The 19,120-nt window shown below is 45.8% G+C and overlaps 1 protein-coding gene across 2 annotated transcripts in view; it reads right to left on the bottom strand.

The window, feature by feature from the left end:
* ca16b (carbonic anhydrase XVI b) overlaps nt 1–19,120 on the bottom strand; it is a 135,797-nt gene that overhangs the window by 79,326 nt on the left and 37,351 nt on the right. The window contains exon 1 of one of the 2 annotated variants that reach the window (XM_052130885.1): nt 2,775–2,849. The exons of the other annotated variant lie outside the window; for it this stretch is intronic. The gene's annotated coding sequence lies outside the window, so the exon portion shown is untranslated. Of the gene's footprint in view, nt 1–2,774; nt 2,850–19,120 lie in introns of those variants that run through there. 2 annotated transcript variants of the gene reach the window in all.

Genomic DNA, 19,120 nt, shown 5'->3' with positions numbered 1-19,120 from the left:
AGACCTGGGAAGCCCAAGAGAGTAGTGCGGGTTAACTGGGAATGTTTGAAGGAAGCCCCTGTCCACGAGATCTTCAACTCACACCTCAGGCGGAGCTTTTCAGGCATCCCTGAGGAGGCTGGGGAAATTGAACCGGAGTGGGCAATGTTCAAAGCTTCCATTGCCGAAGCAGCGGTTGAGAACTGTGGCCTCAACCCGGTGATCGATGAGATATGACCAGAAATGCTGAAAGCTTTGGATGTGGAGGGGTCATGGATGACACGCCTCTTCAACATTTCTTGGAATTCTGGGACAGTGCCCAAAGAGTGGCAGAATGGGGTGGTGGTTCTCCTATTCAAAAAGGGGGACCAGAGAGTGTGTGCCAACTACAGGGGTATCACACTTCTAAGCCTCCCTAGTAAAGTTTTCTCCAAGGTGCTGGAGTGGAGTATTTGGCCAATTGTCAAACCTCGGATTGAAGAGGAACAATGCGGGTTCCGTCCTGGCCATGGAACAACAGACCAGATCTTTACTCTTGCAAGGATCCTGAAGGGGGCATGGGAGTATGCCCATCCTTGACACTTGGTACATTAAACATGACAAGGGTAACAATCAACAAATTGATCATTTTATTAGAGAAACAAATTCATGTAAACTCATGTTACGGTAACACTTTATTTTTGATGGTCCCAAGTAGATATTTAACTGACTATAAGAGATTATCAACTGGCTTCTTATAGCTAGTAAACAGTGTTTCAACAAGCATTCAGTAGACATGTATATAGATCTTTATTAATGATCTTTTTATGAACTGATGTTCTCAACAATAATGTAAGTAGGCCATTAATAAAGATCTATATACAGGCTACAGAAAGTCTACTGTGTTTGTTGAAACACTGTTTACTAGCTATAGAAGTCAGTTGATAGTCACTTATAGTCAGTTAAATATCTATTTGGGACCGTCAAAGTAAAGTGTTACACAAGTTACCTACCATGAAATCAGAATCAACAACAATGTAAATAAAACAATGTAAAAAGTAAACATTTTGTTTATGCCAGTTTAAACTCAAATAAATAAATTAATCCAACTCCCTGCTATGCACTCCTCAAAGTTGCCCAAAGAAAAAAACCTACAATATACAGGTAAATCTTTCAGTGTTTTTAAGCATTATTTACTTTATATAAGAAATTATTTTCACAGTGTAATGTTTCTAGAAACAACCCGTTTGTTATGCATATGATAATTATATAAAATGTTTCATGTTGTACTGAAAAAAATTATTAATTATAAAAAAAATACACTTAAAAACTATTTGAAAAAACTACATGAATTTCTTTGAATTTCATCCAATTTTATTTCTACTTCCTTTACTTCCTCCATTTTGCTACCTCAATTCAAATTCAGTCAAATTCAGGAATTTAATAGAAATTTACTTGGCATTTTTCATTAAATTATGAATGGTGCACAACCATTCTTGTGGCTATACTTTTAAAACCGTGAGTATTTTTAAATGTACGTATTGTCCCCATACACCTCCATTGTAAGTGCCTCACTGGAAACAAGATTGTTGCTGTTGTTAAAATAAAGGCATTTTTGAGACAATCAATATTATGCCACAAATGCTGTCTATTGATCGTGATTTGTACTCAACCCAGATTATTCCTTTAATATGTAATAACCATCCAATCAAAGATGTAAATAAGCAAATACATATACAAGCATGATGTCTTAATGGATCTTCTTCAGTGTGTCTGATATAAACATGCACGTACACAGATAAGAATCACATAAATCTGAAGCTCATCTAGCGTATATAATTCTTGCTTGAAAAGTTGCGTTTATGCTTAGATTACATTTCAGCTGCATCTGGGAGAATCAGTGTGCTGGTTTTGTTTGCACTTATTTTCTGACTTTTTTTGTGGTTTATTATCATGCAACATAGTGACTGATATATGTCATCATGAAATTAGAGACCCTCCCCTCAAAATCCGAACACAAGTGTGGTTTGGAACCACAAGAGGGTGTGTAAACAATTACAAAAATGTCATTTTTGAGTGAACCACCCATTATCTAGCTCTAAATCCAGCAGGAAGGAATTATGATTTGAAAATTATGAACTATCATGTAAAACTATGACTGAAACGACCCAGAATTCACCCTAAAATTATATTTTTCGTGTTAACTAAATCCGCAAACTGCTCCTATAATAATAGCATGCTGTGACAGCCGAGGGGTGTCAAACACAGATACTCTCTTTTTAGCACAAAGTGAATATTTGCTCAGATATAGCGAGAGGAAAGGAGAGGAAAATAGATAGATAGGGGAGCGCGAGCGAGAGAGGAAAGGAATGAGAGAATTCTGGCAGAAGAAAATGAAAACCTGGCAGAATATGAGAGGGAAAAAAAATTGAGTAATGATGCACGCCCGTACCTCCTGGGGGAGACCCCGCAGTGTGGCATATTATCTGTCCCTTTTGAAAAATACCTTCACATACACATATTTTAAATAAACCATCATCAAATCTCACCTGCAAGCTTTATATTCCATTCCTGGGCTCCTTTCTTGGGCAGAATTCAAACCTTTATATAGAGATTTTGTGTCTAAATTACATAAAAATTCCCTTTTGCATACATTTTAATTAGACAGGATAGGAAGGCACAATAATGTGTAAAAATAAATAAAAAATAAATAAATAAAAAACATGCATGAAATGTTTTTTAAAATAACACATTAAAATTAGTTTAACAGTGAATTAAGTAATTTAAAATGTAAACTGCATCTGTGTTACGTATACCTTGTCTTGTCTCACTGTTGCCCTTTGTTTGTCATTTTTGTCACTTTTGTTATTCCTTAGTTTTCACTTTTGTCACCCTTGTACCTCCATAGTCTTCCTGTCAGCCCTCGTGTTCACTGTTCATTGTTTTCACCTGCCCTTGTTAAGTTTCCCTTTGGTTTCTGTTTATCACCTTATCATCTTGTTTGAGTTCTGTTTGTTCATTGGCTCCCGTTTTCCCTTGTCCATGTATTTTAACCCGGTTGTTTTCACTCCCCTCTGTCAACCGTTGAGAGTTGTTAGCCTGGTATGTTTTCCCTGCCCGAGTTCTCTGTGTTTAAGTTTCCTGTTTCCCCATTGTGGGTTTTTCCTTTGTGTTTATTTGATCATTGAATAAAGTAACTGTATTTGGATCCGCACCTCCTCGTCTGCCTTCGCTGCCTCATTCTCGTTACAATCTGCAAAGGTGAGTCATATTATGTTGACAGGCAATTAGTGGTATGTCACTGCAATTAAAGAGACTTGACAATTAGCACTTTGATATGACACTTTCTAAAGCAACAGTTTGCAAAAAGAGTTCCAAAAAGACCAAGCTATCAAAGTCAGAATTGCAGGCACAGCTGCAACAAAACTAGCAGCAATCTTTATTGTGTCAAAGGGGGACAGTCCGAAAGATTATGACAGCATATGCCGAGCATGGTCAAATTGCATGTTCTACACTCTAAACTAGCAGACACAGACAGATGTGTGTATATATATATATATATATATATATATTACTGAATAGCATCTAAATATAAAAATGTACAGCCTCATCAGGGTGTAGTGGTTGCCACATGTGGCTGACAAAAGTTTGAGTTAGGCTCTTGAAATATATCCCATAGACAAAGTTCCTTAAATTAATGCTAATACATAAAATAAGTAAGGGTACCTCAACCAAATATGACTGAGAACTCCATTAAGTCTCCTGAGCTATGAAAGAGCAACAAAAGGGATTTCCTCATACTGTTCAAACCTGTTCTCCACATTATTTCCAGGCCCTTTCTGTTATCATTATGAACAATAAAAGAGGAAAAAGGCCAAAAACTAAACTTTTAAAAAGGTACAGCCTTAGAGATTGCCACCAAATTGATTTGGAACCCTGGTAAAACTAAAAGTTAATATCAAGAACTTCACAAAACTGAAATATATTACAGGGAACTGTCTGTACCTAGGACCATAACCAGGTGTGCATAAAACCTAGACTTCTGTGCATTAGAAAAAACTATTTTCCTCCATCCAAACTGATATGACTATTTTGAAAAAGACAAAGGATGCCTTCAACCCTCAATGACATGTTGCCCAATACTAAGTACAAGCAGTGTTGAGGGAATGTTCATTTTAGACATAACATGCTTTTGGGTTACTTTTTCTCACCATCAGTTGGCTATAGCCACAACTGCATTAGTAACTAATGTCATCGTTTTCCCAAGTATGAGATATTAGAGAGCGTTTTCAAAGTCTCAATTTTTAGTGTAGGAAAACACCATTCCAGTGTGGATGAGAGTCGTAAACATAGCAAAATCAATACGTTTTTTAAAATGTATTCGTAGGAACATAGCTGACTCTCTTTGTTCCAGAACGGAATGCTTGGCTTGGAAGTGTTTTTTTCTCCCTCGGTTTTTTTGAGCCACTTGAAGTGTACTGCATAGAGCTTCATTGATTTTAATATGAGCTTTATAGTTTTGTCACATTGCATTGCTCGCTTGCAGTGTAGCCATGGTATCACACACACTGTGTTGCCTCATGCAACTACGATCAGTATTTTATCTTTTAATGTTAAAATGCTTTCTCCTATCCCATTTTATTTTGCCATTCGTTGGTTGATTTCTGTAAAATAATTTAACAGAGTGGTTCTGTGGTGCTATCAAAACATAGCAACATTGGCTTGCATTCATTCATTGATTGATCTCCTTTTGAGAGTTGTAACATGAAGCAACATCTTTTAAAAGAGATGACAATGGACAAAGATGTCTGTCAAGTGCATGTTTATATGCAAACATTATTCAAAATAGTCCAGATGGATCCCTTTGGTGTCCAGGAATATTAAGTAGGCAACACTAAGCCTGTCTGTCCTGCTTTCTCTCTGTTTACGATGTGAGCGCAAGTGGGCGGGGTCAAGGCTGCGATGACATAAAAGTAGGTTATGAAGTTGTTGCTGTAGAGGAAGTCATGAATGAATGGGTCCCCTAGTGACATAGGGGAGTTGTGGAAGTAGAGAATGAGGCGTTTTTGCAGCTTGGTTTCAATAAACGCTTTTATTGCATTGGGATTAAGTTTTGAATTCTGAAATTGACTTAATATTTTTATAATAGATGTCAAAATATCAAGGAAAATTTGATTCCTCATGACATGACCCCTTTAACCAATAGGATGAGTTTAACTTTTTTTTTTTTTTTTTTTTTCTGTCCAATGGTAAACAGGAAATGTGTTTGTAAAATCCTAAAGTGGTCACATGACAATTCATAATAATAGTATAGCATGGTGAAATTGAGTTGGCTCACACAAAAACATAATTTTATTTTAATAAAAAAATCAAAGAAGAATTGGTCTCATTCACTAACCCTGCTTACAAATATTTTCAGGCAGAAATCATGATTCATCAATAAGTTTGCACTAATATCTATTCTAAATTTATTAAAAAGTTTAGGACCAACTGAAACCAATGATCAGGCGAAGCAGCACAGTATGAGAACCGACATAGATTTTTTTCCACTTCGAGCAGTGCCTAATGGACCACACATTTAGCATAAACTTAATTTAATGCAAATTACTAACTTCAGGCATGCAATCCTTCATTTAGAATAATCCGGATTTATTAACATGAATACGAGGGTAACAACAAATTCTTGAGCATACGCACCAGTTGTGAACCTGCTGGAACTTTTTAGTGAGAATTTTTTTATATGTGTATAAGTATGCAAAATCCACAGAATTAATAGTGTATTCAATGTTGTCCCAATGTTGTTAAGATATTTCCTAAAATGTTATGCCTGTACAGTGTCAATTTGAAATCTCTTTGTTGATTGGTTGGTCTCAGTGGGAATATCAGTCATACCTTTTCGTACAATATGTTATGGTTTTGCCTTCTCATATGAATTGTCATAAGACATGTTGGGAAACCTATTTGAAAATGTTATTATTTTTACAATTCTCCTTGGTTTTAGAAGAACATTACACTCTAAAAGTAAACATTAGGTGTATATTTAATTAAATAATTATTTAATTAATTGGACTGATCCAAGATGGTGGCGCGGTAGCACGCAGCGGCCACTCCGGATCCACAATGGTGCTATTTTTGTTAAAAAAGCCCGACTTTTGCAACACATGGACATCGGAGCAACCGGTGTTCGTGTCTACCATCGCCAGACACTACTGAAATATAAGACTCATGCAAAAACCAAGCTGCATGATGACCTGCAGGAGGCGCTACGCGTACTCGGCTTGCTGCAGAGACCAGGCCTCCAGCCCTCGGCGTCGCCTGATGCCGGTGGCCAGGGAGAGGACGTCGTAAGCGGTGTGCGCGAGCGAAGCGTGGAAAGAGGGCGGGGTCCATGCTAGGCTAAAACAAACCCTAGCCGGCCGGCTCTCCCGTCTATCCTGCTCTCAAATGTTTGCTCCCTGGACAATAAACTGAACTATATCCGACTCCAGCAGGCTACGCGGCGTGAGTTTAGAGACTGCTGCGTCTTTGTTTTCACAGAGGCGTGGCTCAGCGACAGAGTTCGGATGCCGCCATTCAGCTAGACGGGCTCGCCTGCGTTTCGTGCCGACAGAAATACAGCTCTCTCGCGGTAAGACTTCGCGGTGGTGGCTTGTGTGTTTACATCAACACGGAATGGTGCAAGAACTCTATGCTAGTCTCTAGTTACTGTTCATCGCTGTTGGAGCTTGTGACCGTTAGATGCAGACCTTTTTATCTACCACGGAATTCACCACTGTTTGCATAACCGGGTTTGCATTCCCCCAGCGCTATCGCTAAGGAAGCGCTCTGTGAACTGTATGGGGCTATGAGCGAACTGCAGAGCGCTCACCCCGACGGACCGTTTATTGTCGCCGGAGATTTCAACCATGCAAATCTCAAGACAGTGCTCCTAAATTTCATCAGTATGTGGACTTTGCAACGAGAGGCTGAACGCACTTGATCTTGTTTACACAAACATCCCAGGCGTGCACGGGCGGAGCCCGCCCCACCTCGGCTACTCGGACCACATCTCTGTTATGTTAATTCCAGCATACAGACCGCTTGTCAGACGCATCGAAACCGCTTCAGAAGCAGGTGAAAACCTGGCCAGCAGGAGCCATCTCTGCTCTTCAGGACTGTTTTGAGTGTACTGACTGGCACATGTTCAGGAGGCTGCAACATATGGCGATTCTACCAACTTGGAGGAATACACAGCATCAGTGACCAGCTACATCAGCAAGTGCATTGATGTCACTTTCTCCAAGACCATCACCACACGCTCCAACCAGAAGCCGTGGATGACTCGCGGAGGTGCGCACGCTGCTGAGGTCCGAGACTCCGCCTTCAGAGCAGGCGATAAGGCAGCCCTAAGAACAGCTAGGGCCAAACTGTCACGGGCAATCAGACAGGCAAAGCGCGCACACGCCCAGAGAATCCACAGTCACTTCCAGGACAGCGGTGACACGCGGCGCATGTGGCAGGGCATCCAGGCCATCACCAACTACAGGACAACATCAGTTGCCTGTGACAAAGATGCCTCCCTTCCAGATGCGCTGAACGACTTCTACGCTCGGTTTGAAGTGCAGAACGACGTGATGGCGAGGAAGTCCACCCCTCCTCCCAACGACCAGGTGCTCTGTCTTACCACGGCAGATGTGAGGAAAACTCTACGTAGAGTCAACCCACGGAAGGCTGCTGGACCAGACAACATTCCTGGCAGAGTGCTCAGAGGATGTGCAGACCAGCTAGCAGATGTTCTTACCGACATCTTCGACATCTCTCTGAGCAGCACCGTCGTTCCAACGTGCTTCAAGGCCACCACCATCATCCCCATGCCAAAGAAGTCTTCAGTGTCCTGCCTCAACGACTACCGTCCCGTCACACTTACACCCATCATCATGAAGTGCTTCGAGAGGCTCGTCATGAGGCAGATTAAGACCCAGCTGCCCCCTCACTAGACCCACTGCAGTTTGCGTATCGTTCAAACCGTTCAACGGACGATGCCATCACCACAACCCTCCATCTGGCCCTCACCCACCTAGACAATAAGGACTCATATGTTCGAATGCTGTTCATAGATTTCAGCTCAGCATTCAACACAATCATTCCCCAGCACCTGATTGGAAAGCTGAACCTGCTGGGCCTGGACACCTCCCTCTGCAACTGGATCCTGGACTTCCTGACTGGGAGACCTCAGTCAGTCCGGATCAGGAACAGCATCTCCACCACCACCACACTGAGCACTGGGGGCCCCCCAGGGCTGTGTGCTCAGTCCACTGCTGTTCACTCTGCTGACTCACGACTGTGCAGCAATGCACAGCTCGAATCACATCATCAAGTTTGCCGATGACACGACCGTGGTGGGTCTCATCAGAAAGAACGACGAGTCCGCATACAGAGAGGAGGCGCAGCGGCTGACGAACTGGTGTAGAGCCAACAACCCCTGTCCCTGAATGTCGACAAAACAAAAGAGATGGTTGTTGACTTTAGGAGAGCACAAGGTGAACACACTCCGCTGAACATCGACGGCTCCTCTGTGGAAAAGCACCAAATTCCTTGGTGTTCACTTGGCGGAGAACCTCACCTGGTCCCTCAACACCAGCTCTATCACCAAGAAAGCCCAGCAGCGTCTCTACTTTCTTCGAAGGCTGAGGAAAGCACATCTCCCAACCCCCATCCTCACTACATTCTATAGAGGGACTATTGAGAGCATCCTGAGTAGCTGCATCACTGCCTGGTTTGGGACTTGCACCGTTTCGGACCGCAAAGCCCTGCAGAGGATGGTGAGGACCGCTGAGAAGATCTTTGGGGTCTCTCTTCCATCCATCAAAGACATTTACAAAAAACACTGTATCCGCAAAGCAACCAGCATTGTGGACGACCCCACACACCCCTCACACAAACTCTTTACCCTCCTCCCGTCTGGCAAGAGGTACCGACGCATTCGGGCCCTCACGGCCAGACTGTGTAACAGCTTCTTCCCCCAAGCCATCAGACTCCTCAATACTCAGAGACTGGTTTGACACACACGTGTCCTGAGTTGCACTTTAATTACTGTCACTTTATAACTGTCTGCTACCTCAATAACTGCTATGTGCATAGAACATTATCTCATAGTATGTTATGTTTACATTTTTAGAAACTGTCATCTTTTTGCACTACTGAGTACTGGTCGGCGCTGCACTGTCTATTGTCCTGTTCATTGTCAGAAATTTGTTGTACTGTCCTGTACTGTTTGCATGTGCACTTTTATATAGGTTTTTTTATATAGGTATTTTATTTCGTTGTGTTGTCTCATGTGGTCCTGTGTTTGTCCTTTTGTTGTTTTTATGTAGCACCATGGTCCTGGAGGAACGTTGTCTCGTTTTGCTGTGTACTGTACTAACTGTATATGGTTGAAACGACAATAAAAACCACTTGACTTGACTTGAAGTCATATGGACTACTTTAATTCCAACCTCAAACACAGATGATGAGGGATCATTAATGGTAAGGGCATTTTATGGGAGCTAATAGCCTTTATGATCGCTTTGCATAGAATATCAAAGATTAATCAAAAGTTAATTCAAGAGTGGTGAATCATAGAGTTTCACTTTGTGAAGTTCTGGAGTGCAGAGAGAGAAATATATTTCTACCTCCTTCACAGAACTGGAGACTTTTCTACTTGAGGAATGGTGCAATATTCCACTTGAGATTGTGCAGAAAGATGTTCTGAATGCAAAGGCTGTCCCCACTACTTATTAGGTTCCTAAGATCAATATATTGTTTTTATTATTTTATCAACTACCTGTAGGGGTACAGTTTAATAAAGACAGTGGAATCCTTTATAGGTCTTTGGCATACAATTGTGTAAACAATGCTGATTTGCAAATAGCAGCTTCCTTTCGACATTGTGAACATGCACGTAATCACGATTGGAAGTCCAAACTCAACGTGTTTGCATCTTTGCATCTTTTGTGAGCACATAAGGCCTTGAACTTTTTTTAACAGAGTACATTAAACTTACACTCCATCTGAACATGCAAATGACTAATAAAGAGTGTACGAGAAATCTCCTGCCTATATTCACGCTTATATTTTTCATACTGCATTCTTCACAATAAATTCCTGAATGCAACTGTAACTCCTGAAATAGAATTTAGATAGAATTTTTTTTTTTTTGGTAAGATGTAATTGTTCATGCACCTGTCAAGCTTTGATTTGCTATCGCTGAAAAAATAGGTTTAAAGGGGGAAAAGTAAAGTGGTAAGCCTGAAGATCCCTTCTGGCACAGGAATTATTGTGCAAGCATTAAAGGATCGAGTGTATTCTGGCTCGGCTCAAAACATGCACACACAAACAAACCCAATGACTCAAAACTTACATTGTTTCAAATGTCACCCAATATAAAAAAAAGAGTATTAAAGGACCCAAATTTATTTATATTGAACAGCTCTCATAAACAGCCTGTTAGCAGTATTTGGGGTCAACCTAAGAATGACTAAGCAACTGTTCAGAAAAGCATTAGTTATAATGTTGGGAATCATCATTGTCATTTCACGCAGCCCTAACAAACAGGGTTAAGCTCTAATTTCTGCAGCACTAGCGTCAAAATAATCACTGTTTTCAAACAGATTCCACTGGTTGTACAAACAGATAGTCCCACCACAAACTCATACCATTGGTCGATTAGTCATTGTTTTGATAGTGCCAAGGAGCCATAGTGTTAAACTATTTGGGGAAATCAACCAACATAGCTTACTGGTAGTTAGCTAGGATATGAGAAAGGAATTACAAGATCAGTTAGTACACTGATCCAACAAAACCAACCAAACAAACAATGGAATTTGATGTTTGTGGACATTTGTTGGGATGGTGTGAACTAGCCTTTAGAAAACATAAAAGGCACATACAGTACAGTGTATTGCTGACTGAGGTAATTTGCTAGTAAACCATGATTTTATGAGGTGCATTTTAGGTCAACCTCACAGATTCCAGCAGTCATTGTTAACAGACCGTAAGAGCCACCACGAAAGCTGTGAAATACCTTTTCCTACCTGAGGAAATGTGTACAGTCAAAACAACATTGGTTGCTAGAAGCAGAGATCTGTAAAACTTACTAGCTTAGTTCCAAAACCTAGTGATTTACAAAAGTAGCTAGCTGCCTTCTAAAGCAGCATCCTAATGTAATGGACCTCATTAGTGACTGATTTGGAACATATTCCTAGGCAGCAGCGTTACAGCACCCCTATGATGCTTTAAAATGTTGTCAAGATAAGCCGCTCGCTAGGTTTTTTAATAAACAAAACCTCTGCAAGTATTGTGTAAAAGCTATTACTTTTTTATATCCTCCAAAACCCACTCACACCCCTTTTCAAAAATACTTACATTTCTACAATTCAGACAATCCAGTCCATTGAACAACAGCTCTTGTGGTATAAGTCAAACCACCAAGTGATGTTGGCAGTCAGTTTTACCTGACAGTGAAATCACAAAGCATTGCTCTGACACAGACAAGCTTGAAAACAATTAAATTAATTCCAAAAGAGAAGGAAAACAACAGATACATTGTCTAGTGAGAAGAGAAAAACAAGCGTATTGTCAAAGGAAATATGTGTGAAACACAAGACTGCACATAAGCAAGTGCACCAGACAGTTATTGCTTGAGAAATGAATTATAAACTCCATATACTGACTACCCTCATTAATACTTTTAGATCAACTCCATTGCAACCACAGCAGTACTACCTGTGAAACAACAACATCTGTTGAACATACTATTGTGGCAGCGGGGGCGTGGTCAAGCGCCCGTCCGGGAGAGAAAAGCGGTAAGGGCGCTTACACCTGAGCTAGATTATGTCTAACACCTGTCTCTAATTTCAGTGAGCACGGGGAGAGCGGCATAAAAGGCAGCCAGAGGGCCTCCATGAGAGAGAGAGAGAGAGAGAGAGAGAGAGAGAGAGAGAGAGAGAGAGAGAGAGAGAGAGAGAGAGAGAGAGAGAGAGAGAGAGAGAGAGAGAGAGAGAGAGAGAGAGAGAGAGAGAGAGATAAGAATTACTGTGGTTGTGTGTGATAAAAGCTGACTGTTTAAAAGTGCTCTGTGCACGTTGTGATTGAAAAGAATAAAGAACCTCACCTCTGAGCCGCTGTGTCAGGTGTCATCCCTCGGAGGAGGTCGTTACACTGGTGCCGAAACCCGGGATTTGTTCGTCCAAGTATGGAGATGGGTCGCCACATAGAGTCCTCCCAGCTGACGGAGGTCCTCCAGTCCCTCGCGACACTACACCAGAGCCACCAACAGTCCCTGCTTGAGCTCCGGCAGGACCAGGATCGCCGGTTTTTTGAGATCATGCGGGCTCAGGCACAGGACCGGCACGCCATCCGGAGCCTCCTCAGCCAGGAGGCCGCGCCGGCCACAGCCGCGACCCCGGACCCCCGCTCCACGCTGCCCCCGCCCACGTTACAGAAGATGGGGGCAGCAGATGATCCTGAGGCCTTCCTGGATTTGTCTGAGCGGACGGCAGAAATCTGGGGCTGGCCACATGAACAATGGGCAGCCCGCCTAGTTCCACTCCTGTCCGGGGAAGCTCAGCTCGCGGCTCAACAACTGCCGGCAACTAACCTCCTGGCCTACACAGACCTAAAAAGAGCCATTTTACAACGGGTCGGTCGGAGCCCGGAAGAGAATCGTCAGCTCTTCCGGGCATGAAGTTGGAAAAGTCCGATCGCCCGTTCGCGTTTGCCCAAAGGCTCCGGGACTCCTGTCGGAGGTGGCTGCTCGCGGGGGACCGCGACGTCGGAGTTATCGATCAGGTGGTACTGGTGCAATTTCGCCAATGGCTGCCCCGGAAAACGGCGGAGTGGGTCCAGTGCCACCGCCCGGCGTCGCTGGAGGAAGCCGTTCGCCTTGCGGAGGACCATCTGGCGGCGATCCCGAGGGCGGACGAGCCCTACTCTCTCTCTCTCTCTCTCTCTCTCTCTCTCTCTTTCCCCTTCCCCTGTGTCTGCCCCTGCCTTCACCCCCTCCCCTATGTCATTTCGCTCTGTTCTCTCCCCAGGGCCCGTGCCTGCCCCGCGCAGGTGTGGAGTGTACCAGAGACCAGCTTCCCGGCCTTGGGAGAATGTACCCTCCCCTTCCCCATCCCCATCATTCAGCCGTTCTCCCCCTCAGGTGGGGACGCCCCCCAGCACAAGTGCGGCCGTAACGCCTGGGCCGGCCTGTTGGAGGTGCGGAGACCCGGACCACTTCCGGGATCAGTGTCCGCTGATGGAGGTGGGGACGGTGGTGCGGGTCTCCGACGTCCCGCAGGCTGCCCCCAATCGGGCTAGAGCATACCGGATTCCGGTAAGGATAAGGGGGGTATTTACCAAGCTTTGCTGGATACCGGCTGCAATCAGACCACCATCCACCAACGCTTGGTTCAACCCGGGCTTTGGGTTTAGCTAAACTGGTGAGGGTGAGGTGTGTGCATGGGGATGTTCACAAGTATCCCATGGTGACTTTGGCGATTAAATTCAGGGGAAGAAACCATAGTGTGGAGGCAGCGGTTAGTTCCCGCCTCACTCATCCGCTAATCTTGAGTACTGATTGGCCGAATTTTGAAGATATTTTAGAGGGTATTTGTGCGGATGGGTCCTGCATAAAGAGGTGCGCAGTGTGCGATGCTTTGGCAGGGGAGGCGGAGCCGGGGCCGTCCTCGGCTGCTCTGAATGACGAGGGAAGGGGCGAGGTGGCCACCCCTCCTTTCAGGGAATTCCCTGAGGGGGACTTCCCTCTAGAGCAGTCGCGGAACGAAACCCTTAAACATGCTCTTGACCAAGTGAGAGTAATTGATGGTCAACAGCTTCGGCCGGGCATCGCCATTTCTTACCCATATTTTGCCATGATTAAAGATCGGTTATATAGAATGACGCAGGACGCTCAAACGAAAGAGGAAGTGACACAATTATTGATTCCACGGAGCCGCCGGGAAATGGTTTTCCAGGCGGCTCACTATAATCCTATAGCCGGTCACCTAGGGGAACGGAAAACACTTCTCCGTCTAATAGCCCGTTTCTATTGGCCGGGCATTGGCGGTGACGTCCGCAGGTGGTGTGCGGCGTGCCGTGAATGTCAGCTGGTAAACCCACCGGCCACCCCAAAAGCGCCATTGCGCCCTCTTCCATTGATCGAGGTCCCCTTTGAAAGAATTGGGATGGACCTCGTCGGGCCATTAGAACGGTCAGCACGCGGACATCGCTTCATGTTAGTCCTAGTGGATTACGCAACGCGATATCCGCAAGCGGTGCCTCTGAGCAACATCTCTGCACGTAGTGTTGCAGGGGCACTCTTCAAGATAATCTCCCGGGTGGGGATTCCGAAAGAAATCCTCACCGATCAAGGCACGACTTTTATGTCACGTACACTTCGCGAACTTTACGAGCTCTTGGGCATTAAATCGATTCGCACTAGCGTTTACCATCCACAGACAGATGGCCTAGTGGAACGATTTAATAAAACGCTCAAGAACATGATCCGTAAATTCGTACACGATGACGCTAGAAATTGGGATAAGTGGCTAGAGCCCCTGTTATTTGCAGTACGGGAGGTCCCGCAAGCCTCCACAGGGTTCTCCCCATTTGAGCTCCTGTACGGGCGACGCCCACGCGGGGTCCTTGACGTCATCCGTGAAGCTTGGGAGGAGGGACCTTCTAATAGTAAAAATGAAATTCAGTTCGTTCTCGATCTTAGAGCAAAACTCCACACACTGGGGCGACTAACACAGGAGAATTTGCTCCAAGCTCAAGAACGCCAATGCCGGCTGTATGACGGGTGCTCGGCTAAGGGAATTTGCACCGGGAGACAAGGTACTCGTATTACTCCCAACATCGAGCTCTAAATTACTCGCCAAGTGGCAAGGGCCTTTTGAGGTCACACGACGAGTAGGGGATCTCGATTATGAAGGTAAACGTACTGATAGAGGGGGCGCACTTCAAATATATCACCTCAACCTCCTGAAATTGTGGAGGGAGGAGGCGGCCTCTGTGATGTTGGCCACGGTAGTTCCGGAGAGGGCGGAGGGAGGACCGGAGGTAAACAAAAACTGCAATCTTAACACTCCGGTTGCTTGTGGAGACCACCTCTCACCGCGTCAACTCACGTAGGTTTCCGATTTACAGAAGGAATTTGCGGATGTGTTTTCCCCTGCTGTATGTGTTTTGCCGGGCCGTACAAACATCATACAGCACCACATCGAGACCGAGCCGGGCGTGGTGGTGCGTTGCCGCCCCTATTGCTTACCCGAACATAAAAAGAAAATAATACGGGAGGAATTAGATGCGATGCTTGATATGGGCGTAATAGAGGAATCCCACAGTGATTGGTCCAGCCTGGTTGTTCTTGTTCCCAAGAGTGATGGGTCTGTTTGATTCTGTGTGGATTACAGAAAAGTCAACGCGGTGTCTAAATTTGACGCATACCCAATGCCCCGGGTTGATGAACTGCTCGATCGGTTAGGTACTTCTCGATTTTATTCGACCTTGGATTTAACAAAGGGTTATTGGCAGATCCCCTTGACACCAATGTCCCGTGAGAAAACAGCCTTCACTACGCCGTTTGGATTACACCAATTTGTGACGCTTCCTTTCGGTTTGTTTGGAGCACCAGCCACGTTTCACGACTCATGGATAGGATCCTCAGACCTCACACCGCGTACGCCGCTGCCTATTTGGATGATATCATCATTTATAGCAATGATTGGCAGCGGCACATGCAACATCTGAGGGCCGTCCTGAGATCGCTGCGGCGGGCGGGGCTCACGGAAAACCCTAAGAAGTGCGCGATTGGGCGTGTGGAGGTACGGTATCTGGGGTTCCACTTGGGTCATGGCCAGGTGCGTCCCCAAATTGACAAAACCGTGGCGATTGCGACTTGCCCAAGACCAAAAAGGGGGTGAGGCAGTTCCTGGGGCTGGCTGGCTATTATAGGAGGTTTGTGCCTAATTATTCGGACGTCACCAGCCCGCTGACTGACCTCACTAAAAAGGGGGCTCCAGATCCGGTCCAATGGTCGGAGCAGTGCCAACAGGCGTTTATGCAGATTAAAGCTGCACTTTGTGGGGGGCCGCTTCTTCATGCACCTGACTTCTCTCCCTTTTATTTTGCAGACGGACGCTTCAGACAGAGGGCTGGGGGCCGTACTCTCGCAGGTGGTGGAGGGGGAGGAGCGCCCGGTGCTGTACATTTAGCCGTAAGCTCTCCTTAAGGGAGACTAAGTACAGCACCGTGGAAAAGGAGTGTTTGGCCATCAAGTGGGCGGTCCTCACCCTCCGTTACTACCTGCTGGGGTGGACCTTCACCCTCTGCTCGGATCACGCCCCACTGCAGTGGCTCCATCGCATGAAAGATACTAACGCCCGGATCACCCGTTGGTATCTGGCCCTCCAGCCCTTTAAATTCAAGGTGGTCCACAGACCGGGGGTTCAGATGGCTGTCGCCGACTTCCTCTCCAGAAATGGGGGGGGAGTGGTAGACAGGCCGGATGGCGCCCCGGCCTGAGTCGGGCGGTGGGGGTATGTGGCAGCGGGGGTGTGGTCAAGCGCCCGTCCGGGAGAGAAGCGGTAAGGGCGCTTACACCTGAGCTAGATTATGTCTAACACCTGTCTCTAATTTCAGTGAGCACGGGGAGAGCGGCATAAAAGGCTGCCAGAGGGCCTCCATGAGAGAGAGAGAGAGAGAGAGACATAAGAATTACTGTGGTTGTGTGTGATAAAAGCTGACTGTTTAAAAGTGCTCTGTGCACGTTGTGATTGAAAAGAATAAAGAACCTCACCTCTGAGCCGCTGTGTCAGGTGTCATCCCTCGGAGGAGGTCGTTACAACTATATAGAGAGAATTCACGGAAACTCGTGGAAGGTCTACAGTGCTATAGAATGTCTAACATTCACAAGGAAATCTGAATTCTGTTCAGTCCATGTATTTTTCCTTGTGCATGTGAATCTATGTAGCTGAATTGTAGCTTTATCTGCACTTCTTTGGGGAATCCATTTTTTAATGACTGCCTTCAGTCTTTATTTTCTTTTGAGCCAATTAAATTAGGTAGAAACAATAATTTTGAAGGTTCACTCTGTAACATTTGTCTTTGTGTCATCTTAAACTTACAGTGACATCTAGCGGCTTGGATGCAGCATCATTTTAAATCATCTAGGTTACTGATGTAACCTCCGTTCCCTGATGGAGGGAACTAGATGTTGTGTCGATGAGTTCACACTAGTGGTCACACTTGGGAGTCCAGACATCTCTTATCTTTGAGAAAAGGCCACTGGGAATTGGCGTGTGGGATTTGCTTGCCACTCCCCCGAACATATGGGTATAAAAGGAGTGCCGCTGCAAACACACATTCAGGTTTCGCACTGAGCAGCCGAGCCAAAGACCTGGCCATTTCAGCGGTTGGTTCAGTGTTGTGGCAAGAGGGACACAACGTCTCGTTCCCTCCATCAGGGAATGGAGGTTACATCAGTAACCGAGACGTTCCCTATCTGTTACTCACTCGACGTTGTGTAGATTAATTGACACTTGTGATCCCAATGGAAAATGGCACAAGAGCTGAAACGGGTTACGCAGACTGGCGGTGAGAAGTCTGTGTGTTTCATAGCCAGTGCAGCAAGCCATCGCATAACTACCCCCAACAAACTGGCAGGCATGAAGCTGTCCCCTACACCCCGGGGAGAGGGCCCTCTGCCCAAAGAAGATGCGGTTTACCAGTGGGGAAGCCATTTTGCAGAATATACATCACACAGGGTTACCTAAGGAGACAACCAGCACATGAGGAGCACTTACCACAGTACGGGGGCCTAAGTGATGCACGGGCGGCGGCGAGCCTTCCCAAAGACTCGTCGGCCACTGGGCTAAGGAGGAAGAACGTCCAGGGTTCCCAATTTTTTGAGAACGCAACTGGGGAAAAAGCGCACATTTTCACCTCAAGGGAGGGGAAAGGCACTATGCGCAAGCGGTACACCCGGCCAGCTGACCCGAGCTTACCTGTTTGTGTCACCTGATAACACACAGGACGAAACTGGCTCAACCCTGAGGTTATAAAACCTTGCAAAGATAATAGGTGTTGCCCAGCCCATAAGCTCTACAGATGTCTGCAAGAGAGGCGCCATGGGACAATACCCAAGAAGCCTCAACATCCCTGGAAGAGTGGGCAAGCAGGGGGCGGCACATGCTGGGCATGGCATCGATAACCCAGTAAGCAATCCTCTATTTGGAGACAGCGCTTCCTTTCTGCTGTCCACCGAAGCAGACAAAGAGCTGCTCAGAGCTTCTAAAGCTCTGCGTACGATCCAAGTAAATACGAAGAGCAAGCATCGGACACAGCAACGCCAAGGCTGGGTCTGCCTCCTCCAGGAAAGGGATCGTGGGACCCTTGGGCACGTAGCCCAGTCAGGGTCTCAGGATAACGTGAGAGTAGTCCAGACCAAACTCTAGGCACAGTTAGCTGACAGAGAACGCCTGCAGGTCCCCTACCCTCTTGATGGAGGGCAGTCTTTAATGAGAGCGCCTTAAACTCATCTGACTCAAGGGGCTTGAAAGGAGATCCCCAAAGGCCCCGAAGGACCACACAGAGGTCCCATGAGGGATCAAGGTGCAGCCTGGGGGTATTTACCCTCCTCTCACCTCTCAGGAACCTGAAGGTCAAATCGTGATTCCCCAAATACTTACCATCCACTGCATCGTGATGTGCCGATATAGCGGGCACATACACCTTCAAGGTGGAGTGGGACAGCCATCATTCCAACTTGTCTTGGAGGAAGGAAAACACTGACCCTACTGCGCATCTCTGGGGGTCTTCGCCTCGGGAAGAGCACCACTTTGCAAACGGATGCCACTTCAGGTCATAGAGACGTCTCATTGAGGGCCCTGGACTGAGTGATCATGTCTACCATTGAAGGTGGTAGGCCATTTAAGTATTCCACATCCCATCCAGGGGCTAGACATGGAGACTCCAGAGCTACGGTCGTGGGTGCCAGATGAAGAAAGTCCTTCTTCAGGGGACTTCGCCAGGGGGAGGCTGTTGATGATGTCCAAGAACCAAGTCCGGGAGCGCCAGTAAGGGGCCACTAAGAGGATCTGCTCCTCGTCCTCCCTGACCTTGCACAACATCTGTGCAAGTAGGCTCACTGGGG

The sequence above is a fragment of the Xyrauchen texanus genome, chromosome 7 (genome assembly GCF_025860055.1).
Source record: "Xyrauchen texanus isolate HMW12.3.18 chromosome 7, RBS_HiC_50CHRs, whole genome shotgun sequence".
NCBI classification, from domain to species: domain Eukaryota; kingdom Metazoa; phylum Chordata; class Actinopteri; order Cypriniformes; family Catostomidae; genus Xyrauchen; species Xyrauchen texanus.
Note: the sequence above shows the minus strand (reverse complement) of the source record. Positions and strands in the feature narration are given on the sequence as shown.